This window comes from Gorilla gorilla, chromosome 4 (assembly GCF_029281585.2).
Source record: "Gorilla gorilla gorilla isolate KB3781 chromosome 4, NHGRI_mGorGor1-v2.1_pri, whole genome shotgun sequence".
Taxonomy (NCBI): Eukaryota; Metazoa; Chordata; class Mammalia; order Primates; family Hominidae; genus Gorilla; species Gorilla gorilla.
In genome coordinates, this window is record NC_073228.2 from 70,520,662 (window position 1) to 70,532,023 (window position 11,362).

General features: G+C 47.5%; 1 pseudogene across 1 annotated transcript; it reads right to left on the minus strand.

Moving 5' to 3' along the window:
• Positions 1-297: 297 nt before the first annotated feature.
• On the minus strand, positions 298-10,582 carry BMS1P14 (translation initiation factor IF-2; annotated as a pseudogene). Its single transcript, XR_008679808.1, has 5 exons — positions 10,421-10,582; positions 9,373-10,149; positions 4,253-4,326; positions 3,436-3,608; positions 298-409 (listed from the first exon to the last, which is right to left on the minus strand). The product of XR_008679808.1 is annotated as a translation initiation factor IF-2 (transcript).
• Positions 10,583-11,362: the final 780 nt, after the last annotated feature.

Genomic DNA, 11,362 nt, shown 5'->3' on the forward strand with positions numbered 1-11,362 from the left:
AGAGAAATATAGCAAACCAGAAATTTTAGATTCCAGTTTAACATACTGGATATGGACATTTAGATTTGGATATAGATTTACATATATACTCCAAACCACCTCCCCGCTCCCAGAAAACAGAAACATCTTAGGAGTTGAATTTTATGAAAGGAAAAGCACAAAGCTAAAATAACGCAGCTTGTAAAGTTTAATCTCGGCAATAGGCAAGTTATTGTAATCATATTTTACCCCAAAAGGCTGCTCCACAATGCATGTGCTGTGGGGTATACTTTAGAAGCCTTTGTCTTCCATGGTGGTCTTCATTATAATAGAGCAGGATGGTCTGAAACCTCCTCCACCCTACAGAAAATATGATTGGATCTTGGGACTTGAGGATTTTCTTATACCAGCGATGTTTCTTCAGACGCATCTGAGGGGGATGAGAGGGTAAGATGATTGATGGAGGGGAAATCCACAGAGCCTCAGGCACCAAATATGCAGCAAAGGGACCCACCTGCACATGTCCAACATTTCCCTCGCTGTTGCCCAAGCCACCCAGGATAATGGGGTAATGGGGGTCAAAGTTCTGCACAAATTCACAGGGAACATTTTCAATCTCAATGCGGACGTACATCCCAGGTCGAAAACCATCATACTGAACTCTGGCTTCATCATCTTGATCTTCAAATTCTACGTGATTCAGCTGTACATGACGGGGTGGGGTGGGGGGGAAACCTGTATGCTGTTATTTGTAATAAACATAGGATTAACATGAACAAATAAGCAACTTCTAAGTAAAGGAACTGTGGACAGAATTATGTAGGCTTTATCCTATTAAAAATACTACACATTTGGCTGGGTACAGTGGCTCATGCCTGTAATCCCAGCACTTTGGGAGGCCGAGGCGGGCAGATCACATGAGGTCAGGAGTTTGAAACCAGCCTCGCCAACATGGTGAAACCCCGTCTCTACTAAAAATACCAAAATCAGCTGGGCATGGTGGTGCGTGCCTGTAGTCCCAACTACTCAGGAGGCAGAGGTGAGAGAATCGCTTGAACCTGGGAGACGGAGGTTGCAGTGAGTCAAGATCGTGCCACTGCACTCCAGCCTGGGCAATAGAGCGAGATTCCATCTCAAAAAACAAAAAAACAAAAAAAACCTACACATTTTACCTCTACAGTCTGTTCAGAATATGTCCCAACCATTTTCTTCTCTCCTGCTCCAAGGGACAGCAAATGTAGATAACTGTGGAGCCCTGCGTGCTCGAACGTTGGAAACATCCCCAGTCCACACTTTCTTTCCTTCCTCTCCAAATAATTCTTTCACACTTTTCCCCGTCTTCAAACACCCGCCACCACCCTCACCTTCATTCAGCTGATGGCTGTTTCCTGATTCACTCCAAAACCAAAAGAACCTCTATGGTCAACCCTCTACCAGGGTTTCCTCCCATATCCAGCCTTATCAGAGCTCTGACCTGGCCCATAGAGGAGCTATGTGTGGCTATTTAAACGAAAATTAATTACAATTACATAATATTTAAAATGCAGTTCCTCAATCACACTAGTCTCACTGGAAGTGGTCCATATCAACTTGCAGCCAGTGTTACAATATTGGGAAGCACAGACGTGCATCTCCATGATCACAGAAAGTTCTACGGGCAGCTCAGGCACAGATGATTTGTCCATGCCTCTACTCAGGGCCACACATCACTTGCTCACTAGACACCATCCACTCTTCCTGGACTTTATTCCAACAGCTCTTCCCTCTGTTCTCTCTCTTATCTCAAAACCTTTTGATTCCACTTCTTCCACCAAAAACTGCTTCATTTCTCTGCTTCTCTCTGCAGCAAAACCCCACAAAAGTTTTCCACAGTTGCAGCCTCCAGTTCCTCTGCTACCATTCTCCTACATCCATGAAAATTGGTGCTTGCCAAGATCGCTGAAGGCCTCCACGCTGAAGGACTCCTCCAGTGGTCAACTCTGCCTTTACTGTAGTTAATACTGCAGCGGGATCTGAACAGTGCTTCGCCTCTGTGTACAACTGGACTCCCGCGTGCCTGCATGCTCACACTGCTTCTCCCTCTCCCTCCTAGGCACTGCTCAGGCCTCACGGCCGCAATCGCCCCATCTCGCCCATGCCAGTCTTGCTCCTCCCAGTCACTCTGCACTCACTCCCCGGCCACCTCACAGAGTTAAGTGGCATCTACATGCTGAGGGCTGTACATCTAAGTCCCTGGCCAGACCTGTCTCTCCAGACTTGACGCTCCACTTGTCTGCATGATACCCAGCCGAACCAAACGTCATCTTCCCAAAACTGCATCTGCAGACAGTTTCCTATCTAACCTGCAACAACCCATCCTTCCAGGAACTTCCAGTCGCCATCCTCATTTCCTCTCACACACCCCACATTCAGTCCACCAGGAAATCCTACTGACCCAGCTTCCAAATAAACTCTATCCGGGTTTGACTCTTTGTCTCATCTCCACTGCCAGCCCTCTGGTTCGTGCCATCGGACTGATCTCTACCAGACTGATGTCTTGGCAGAGTGATCTGATTACCTGAATGTCTCTCCTCTGCTCAAAACCCTCCAAGGACTCCCATTTCAGAGTGAAACATTCAGTCTTTTCCAATGGCCCACAAGGCTCTAGGTAATTTTAAATTGTAAATGGTGTGAAGCAAAAACTTCAGAGTTAGCCTAGTCATGCCTTTCAAAGGTCAACACAGACTAGCAACCACTAAGCTAATGCCTAATCAGGAAACAGACCTTTGACTAGATGAAGATCTAGGATGAAACTCCGTTTCACAAATCATATACCTAATCTGTTCCAGCTTACACAGGCACTCCTGGCCTCACTAACAAGACGCAACTCAGATGCTCACCATCAACTGTACACACATTTCTGTGTCTGTCTCCTTCAGAGTGACATCACCTCCTCCAGCAACCTGCTCAGCACCCCCAGGCAGGAGGGCCACACCATCTCCCTTTATCTCCGCATCTGACCTTATACTCCACATGTGCTTCTGAACTCTGATCAGGATGAGTTTTCAGAGCACTTCCCCTGGGAGCTCTGGTGTGTCCATAAGCCACACGGGCCACTGATCACCTGCCATTCAAATCAGGGAGCAGCGATCGGAATAGGCAGCATTGGCTTGCACTGAAATGAACACACTGTCTCAGATCACTACATTGTAAAAGTCTCAAAAGTAGAGACCATGTCTCAGTCATTTCGGTTTCCTAATTCTTGTTACAAAATAGGTATGGATCTTTTTCTGGTGATCTTCTGACTGTAGAAACAATGAGCTCACTGCATGAATAAACACACTCACATGCATCTACCCAGGAGTCCAAATGAAAGGCACAGAAGCAGGATAGGAAGCAGGGACCCAAAGAAAGTCAGGGATTCCTGCACTATGTGATAGGCTTGACAAGGGGCTGAGAGGAACTGAGGTTTCTCACCTGTGCTTCTTTCTGCATTTCTCCTTTAAGATCATCAAAATATGTGCTTTCTCCTTCATCATATTCCACATCAAACATCTCCTTCAATTTTCTCTTCTTATCCAAATGCTTTTTCTTGGCACTTTCCTCTTCGTCGGGGTCAATTTCTTCCTTGTTTCTCTATATCTTCATTCCTAAATTTCCAGAAGAAAAAATTTTGTGTATGTTTATGAAGGTCTTTTCTTTAAACATTACATTTTTTAAAGTTCTATTTAAACAAAAATCTTAGCAAAAATCTGTTATCATTATCAATAAAACAAAACAAAACACAACATAACCTTTGTCTCTGAATAACATGGTACTGCTACAGGAAATTGTTACATCTGCATTACAATTAGCTGCTATTCCTTAAGCTGGCTGGGAACACAAACTAGAATAAAAATAACAGACATGTCCCTCACCCAGATGCTCCCAGACCCTGTTCTAAAGAAATATTAGGGAGAACGGGGACTTCATTCTTTTAAATGACACTTACATTTAAAAAGAGGAGAATGATGGCAATGGTTGAATGTAAGTCTGAGAAGCTAAGACTTCTGTGAGTGAAAAATCACAGTGGTCTTGGCAAATGACTATGGCAAGAAACGGTAGTAACTGTCGTCCAAAACTTAACAAGTAAACAAGCAAGCTTCTCTTTGGTCCCCACATCCCCACCCTTTAGGAAGGAATCTATCCATCCAGTCTGCAATCTTCACACATCACAAGTAAGATTTGCATTTCTCAATGTGGGCCTCTCTCAGAACACAATGACCAAGAACAGCCAGCTACGACAAAGTCATACCTGAGTGTCGGGGCCCGATTTTCCCTTGTGCACGTCCCCTGTTTCCAAGTCTTCAAAGTCACCGTAGAGCTCCTCTGGGAAAAGAACACCCAAAGGCTGCTCTGTGAGCCAGGCATGCATGTGCTGCTGGCCCCACCCACGACAGGCCCACGATGCGCTCCGCGTTCCAAGCCTCATTCTTACTGTTCCCGTCACTAGACACACAGGCAAAACTTTGCACTAGGGAATGCTTCATAAAACAGTTACTATTTCATCATCTGTTTAGGTAAACTAAATTGACTCAATCCACATTTCCGCACTTCATGTCAAAAATCCCAATCTCAATTTTTCCAGTATAGATAATGGACACTTTCGTTTTTGTTTTTTTGGAGACGGAGTCTCACTCTGTCACTCAAGCTGGAGTGCAGTGGCACGATCTCAGCTCACTGCAACCTCTGCCTCCCAGGTTCAAGCAACTCTACTGCCTCAGTCTCCCGAGTAGCTGGGATTATAGGCACCCGCCACCAGGCCTGGCTAATTTTTGTATTTTTAGTAGAGATGGGATTTCACCATATTGGCCAGGCTGGTCTCGAACTCCTGACCTCGTGATCTGCCCTCAGCCTCCCAAAGTCCTGGGATTACAGGCATGAGACACTGCAACCGGCTGATGGACACTCTTTATGAAAGACACAGAGGTCTATCTGTGTCCCCCAAATGAATAATTCAAAGAGTGAATGGAAAAGTCCCACGCTGATAACCAGCACATGTGAAAAGGAGTCTCAATGTAAGTTCAACACAACACAATCGTGTAACACACCTAGGGGAAATTTTAGATCATATAAAACATAGCATTTAGATTAAGAGTAGAGCCCCAAACCACACCAAACCCATGGGAAGAGCTTATTCAGTCATTCATTCCTTCATTTCCTTTTGGAGCTCTGGGTTCAATTATAGTTCCCACTCTTAAAAGAAATAGACAAGTAAGGCTGGGTGCAGTGGCTCACACCTGTAAACCCAGCACTTTGGGGGCCCGGAAGGCAGAGGTTGCAGTGAGCCATAATTGCGTCACTGAACTCCAGCCTGGGTGACAAAGTGAGACCCTGTCTCAAAAAAAGGAAAACAAAAGAAAGAGGCAAGTTAAAACTCATTTGGGAGAGCAATGTTTAGAAGGCTATTAAAACATTTTCACATAAGGGCCAAAGAACCAGGTAGATGTTATAAAAGAAAGGAAGCTCCTATTTGTAATAAAAGCAAAAAAGGATAAAATAGGAATAAACCTAGCAAGAAGTGCACCAGAACTTTATTTATTTAGAAAAGAAGAAAAGCTTTAATATGCTACCAAAGGACAAAAGGAATACCATCACTACCAACACTCATAAGTGCTCTCCACACCAGGCACTGTGTTAAGTACTTTCCTTGCCTTAACCACATTCTTCAACCCAAGGAAGTAGATGTTGTAAATATTATATACTGAATAATGGTATGTCCTCATTTGAAAAGGAAGACTCGACATCACAAATATGCCAATTCTCCCTTTAGCACAGTTACAACCTGAAACCACCACTAAGGATTTCTGGTCTAGAGAAGATAACACATTATACCCTCCTAAGAAATGTAACCCAATCTCTAGAAATAATAGACAGGAGATGATCAATGGAGAATTCCGAAAGGTAGACAGAAAAAGGCTGCTGAGGGACTCTAGGACTAGGGAATGCATAGTGGCCAGGTGTCTCCCTGGACCTCATCCAATAGGACGGTGGCCCAGGCCCAGAGTTTCCCAACACCCAACGTAGCAATAGAAGGCAACCCAGGCAGACTCAGTCCCTGCAGATCAAAGGAGATCTTCCCCACAACAAGAAAACCAGCTCCACACACCAAGACAACCACCATTCCCCACCCACCTAGCTGCAGCAGGTGGCCCAGCCTGGGGAAGCTCCCCTGTTCCCTCAGGTGGGCAACAGCAGGGACTGGTGGGAGAATCCCAGTGATACATATTAGCCAAACAGACCAAAATAACACCATGAAGGCTCTGAAATTAAATTGCCATTGGAATCACAGCCCACAAAGTAGACCAAGACCTACAGACTAAACCTAAACAGGAGGACTGCCTGCAAAAATAAAAAAATTACATAGGCAGATGTTGAAACCACCTGACTCATCACTTATAACAGTCAGTATAAAAATGCTTCAACAAGCAACTACAAATCCTATGGCAACAATCAAAGAACTGAAAACGTCAGCAAAGAAACTGAAGAAGAATCAAATGGAAATTACAGAAATATAAAATACAGTAACAGAAATTAAAAAAAAATCTAACTGGATGGGCTCTATTGAGTAAAAGTGGAGACGACAGAGGAGAGAATCAGAGAAGCTGAAACCTGATCAACAGAATTCACCCAGTCTAAACAATAGAGAGAAAATAACCTGAAAACAAATGAACAGAGCTGCACGGACCTGTGGGACGATAACAAAAGACCCTGCATTTATGTTATCTGAGTCCCACAGGAGACCAGAGCTGCGAAAGCATGCAAAGAACTAATTCCTGAGGCTTCCCACATTTGGTGAAAGATATAAACTTACAGATTCAAGAAGCTGAGCAAACCTCAAAGTATACCAAAAGAAAGCAACACTGATTAAACTTTCAAAACTAAAAACAAAGAGCAAAAATGACAGAATGCCTGTAGGGACACGCCAACTCAAATGCCATGGAGGCCAGAAGGAAGTGGCACAACATTTTCAAGTGCTTAAAAAAACCAACCAAACAAAAAAACCAACCAAACAAAAAAAACTGTTGGCTGCAAATTCTATATCCCATGAAACTACCCTTCAGAAATGAAGAGAGAAATAAAGACATTCTCAGAGGAAGAGAATATAGGAATTTGTCACTGGTCAATTTAGAAATGCTAAAAAGTGGCTACAGAAATATGTTCTGTCATTTCCACAATACAAAAAATTAAAACAAAAAATCAAAATAAAAAATGGCTACAGAAAGTTCTTATGCAGAAGGGATGAATATGGGACTATGGGAGGAGGGACAAAGGAAAGACCAGAAATGTGGATACATACACGAGACAATCCACAGTTCTTAAAATCACATTTGACGACTGAAACAAAAACTATACCACCACGTACTACTCAAGCCAGTGATTTATACAAGTGGAAAAGGTAAAGAGACATAAATGCAAGGCAGGTTTCCACACTTTGAAGTGGTAAATACTGGTACCAGTAGACTACTATATTACAATACACATATTGTAACATCCAGAGCAAACACTTTAAGACTATACAAAGAGATACACGCAACAACATTATACAGAAATAGATCAAGATGGAGGGAAAGAAAAAGGAAACAAAAAAGCAAATAATAAATACATCAGACATAAGCAATTATGTAACAATAAGCACCTTAAATGTAAATGGTCTAAATAAACCAAAAGACAGATTGATGGAGAGCCTATAATAAACACAAGGTCCAACTAAATACTGTTCATAAGAAACCTCAAACTCACTTAAGGACCTAAGTAGGTTGAAAGTAAAAGAATGGAGAAAGATATCCTGTGAAATCATTAATTTTTTAAGGCAGCAGGAGTGAATATATTAATATCTCGTGAAGTAGACTTCAAGCAAAATAATTTACCAGAGATGGAGAGTCTTCACTGAATTTTAAGATCTAAAATTTCCTATGCTGCCTTGACATCTTTGAGCCTCACAGGGCCCCAAAGGCCTAGCCGTGGGTTTTCCTGTTTCTACCAGACACCCCCTACCCCGCCACCCAACAGGAAAGGCTCCCCACCTGGCTAGTTCTTTTATCAGCCAGAACAGTTGCACCTCAGCCTAAGAAGTTTCACTTCACCTGTCTGCCAGCCCATGAATTTATTCAAACAAGCCAATTGCACTCCCCCTTGGGAACCATTGGTCATTGTGTGCTCTTGTTACTACCAAGCCTGCCTGCTTCCTCAGCCCCCCAGCCCTCACTCCGCTACAGAGTGCGGTGCCCATCTGACCCTGTGTGGCATGCAGTGTCCTCCTCTGAGCTGTGGGTATATGTGACTAAAACACTGCTGTCAATCTCATCCATCCACGCCAGGTGTCGTGTTCAGCCATCTCCTACACTTTAGGGCAGGGACCCCTCCTTCACCAATGGGGTGAAAAGGAAGTGACCATAACAACTGCTTAATGACAAAAGGATTAACCCACCAGGAAGACATCTACTTCAACATCCTCCTCTTAGCAACTGTTAAAACTAAGCAGAGGCCGGGCACAGTGGCTCATGCCTGTAATCCCAGAACTCTGGGAGGCAAAGACAAAGGATAGCTTGAGACCAGGAGTTCGAGCCTGGGCAACATAGCAAGGCCTCATCTCTCCGAAAAATTTTAAATTTAGCCAGGTGTGCCGGCACACACCTATAGTACCAGCTACTCAGGAGGTTAAGCCAGGGGAAGTACTTGACCCTAGGAAGTCAAGGCTGCAGTGAGTCATGTTCGTGCCACCGCACTCCAGTGTAAGTGACAGAGTGAAACTAGGCACAAAAGGAGCAAGGATTTACAAAAGATCTGAACAGTCAACCAGCAAAATTTGACATCCGTATAACACCCCACTCCCCAACAGCAAAACACACACATTTTTAAAGCCAACAGAAATCTACCAAGATGAAGTACACTTGGGGCAATAAAAGAGATCACAGCAAATCTTGCTGTGCGCCCCTCTGCGCCGGCGCCGGCGCCGTGCCCCTCTCTGCGCCTTCTTTTCTCACCATGGGGAAGCGTTTGGGGGCCTCTTGAGGGACCCCCTAGATGCTTCTACTCAGAGCCCCCAAAGCAGGGGAGCCTCCACTCCTCTGTCTGCAGCCTCCCCTGTGGGTTCTCGCTACCCAGGGTTCAGTGGCCTGGGGACTGACGCAGGTGGTCGCCTCTGCCAAGGCCCCTCCCGGCACCTCCCTGGCTCATCCAGCCCACCTTCCTCCCACGCTGGCTCACGCAAAGTGCTCTGGTCACCAGGAGCCCTTTCTGACCAGCCCCGGCCCCTTCTTGGCCTTTGCCACCTGGCCTCCCCAGGAGCCCTGACCTGGGTGCCGGGCCTGCTGGGTCCAGAGCCCACCCCGCCCTGAACAACCCGGAGTCTCAGCCACCCTCAGCTCTTACCCTTTCACAGCTGGGGAGTGGAGCCTGGGCCTGCGCCTCTCCGCGCCTGCGCCGCCGCTGTGCGCCTCTCCGCGCCTGCGCCGCCGCTGTGCGCCTCTCCGCCGCTGTCTGCCTCTCCACCGCGCCGCCGCTATCCGCCTCTCCGCCGCGCCGCCACGGTCCGCCTCGCCGCCGCGGTCCGCCTCTCCGCCGCGCCGCCGCGGACCGCCTCTCCGCCGCGCCGCCGCGGTCCGCCTCTCCGCCGCTGTCCGCCTCTCCGCCGCGCCGCCGCTGTCCGCCTCTCCGCCGCGCCGCCGCTGACCGCCTCTCCGCCGCGCCGCCGCTGTCCGCCTCTCCGCCTCGCCGCCGCTGACCGCCTCTCCGCCGCGCCGCCGCTGACCGCCTCTCCGCCGCTGACCGCCTCTCCGCCGCTGTCCGCCTCTCCGCCGCTGACCGCCTCTCCGCCGCTGTCCGCCTCTCCGCCGCTGACCGCCTCTCCGCCGCGCCGCCGCTGACCGCCTCTCCGCCGCTGACCGCCTCTCCGCCGCGCCGCCGCTGCCCGCCTCTCCGCCACGCCGCCGCTGTCCGCCTCTCCGCCGCGCCAACGCTGTCCGCCTCTCCGCCGCTGTCCGCCTCTCCGCCGCTGTCCGCCTCTCCGCCGCTGTCCGCCTCTCCGCCACGCCGGCACCGGCGCTGTGTGCCTTTGCAAGGGCGGAGCTGCGTTCTCCTGGGCACAGACCCGGAGAGCGTTGCGAGGGCGGAGCTGCGTTCTGCTCTGCACAGACCTTGGGGCACTGCCTCGCTTTAGGACAACTCCGGGCCGCATCGACGGTGAATAAAATCCTTCCTGTTTGCAGCCATGTTTGTGGTTGGTGGCAGCGATGGACACTGCAGCCAGCAGAGTGTAGAAAGGCATCGGGGTAAGTGCGCTATCCAGGCTGCACTGCTGGTGGCCTGGGACGGGTTGGGAGCCCTATCTCAGGCGTCACTGCCCGTCTTGGGTGGCTGGTTGGGTGTGCTATCTGGGGCTGTGCTGCCTGCACCGGGGGGGCGGTTTGGGGGCTCAAACCGGGGCTGCACTGCCTTTGGCGGGGAGCCAGTTGGGGGCACTATCCCAGACTGTATTGCAACAGTGAGGTGGGTTAAGTGTGCTATCTGGGGCTGCACTGTGCGGCTGTGGGGGGGGTGGCGGTTTTGGGTTGAGGGCGCTATGGGGTGCTGTAATGCCCATGGTGCAGGGAGGCGGGGCAGTTAGGGTATGTTGGGTGTGCTATTGGGGGGGGGCGACACTGTTGGTGGTAGGGGGCAGGGTGGATTGGGGGCCATATCAGGGGCTGCACTGATTGCTTTAGCTAGGATTTCTGGTACTATGTTAAACAACAGTGGTGACAGGGGGCATCCTTATCATGTTCCAGATCTTAGAGGAAAAGCTTTCCATTTTTCCCCATTCCATATGATTCTAGCTGTTGGTGTCTTTCCTGTAGTTTTTATTATGTTGCGGTATGTTGCTTCTGTGCCCGTTTCTTTGAGGATTTATAGCATGAAGGGATGTTGAATTTCATCAAATGCTTTTTCGGTTTCAGTTGACATGATCATACTGTTTTTGTCGTTTATTTGGTTGATATGATGTATCACATTGTATGTTGAGTGACTCTTGCATTCCAGGGATACATCCCACTTGATCATGATGAATTATCTTTTTAATGTATTACTGAATTTGTTTCATTGGTATTTTGTTGAGGATTTTTGCATCAATATTAGAGATCCTGGCCTGTAGTTTTCTTCTTTGATGCTTTTATCTGATTTTCGTATCACAGTAATAATGGTCTCATAGAATAAGTTTGGAAGTATTCCCTCCTGTTTTTCAAAATAGTTTGAGCAGGATTCGTACTAGGTCTTTAAATTGTTTGGTGTGAAGCCATCAGCAGTGAAGACATCAGTTCCTGGGCTTTTCTTTACTGGGAGACTTTTTCTGATAGCTTCAATCTCATTACTTGTTACCAATCTGTTC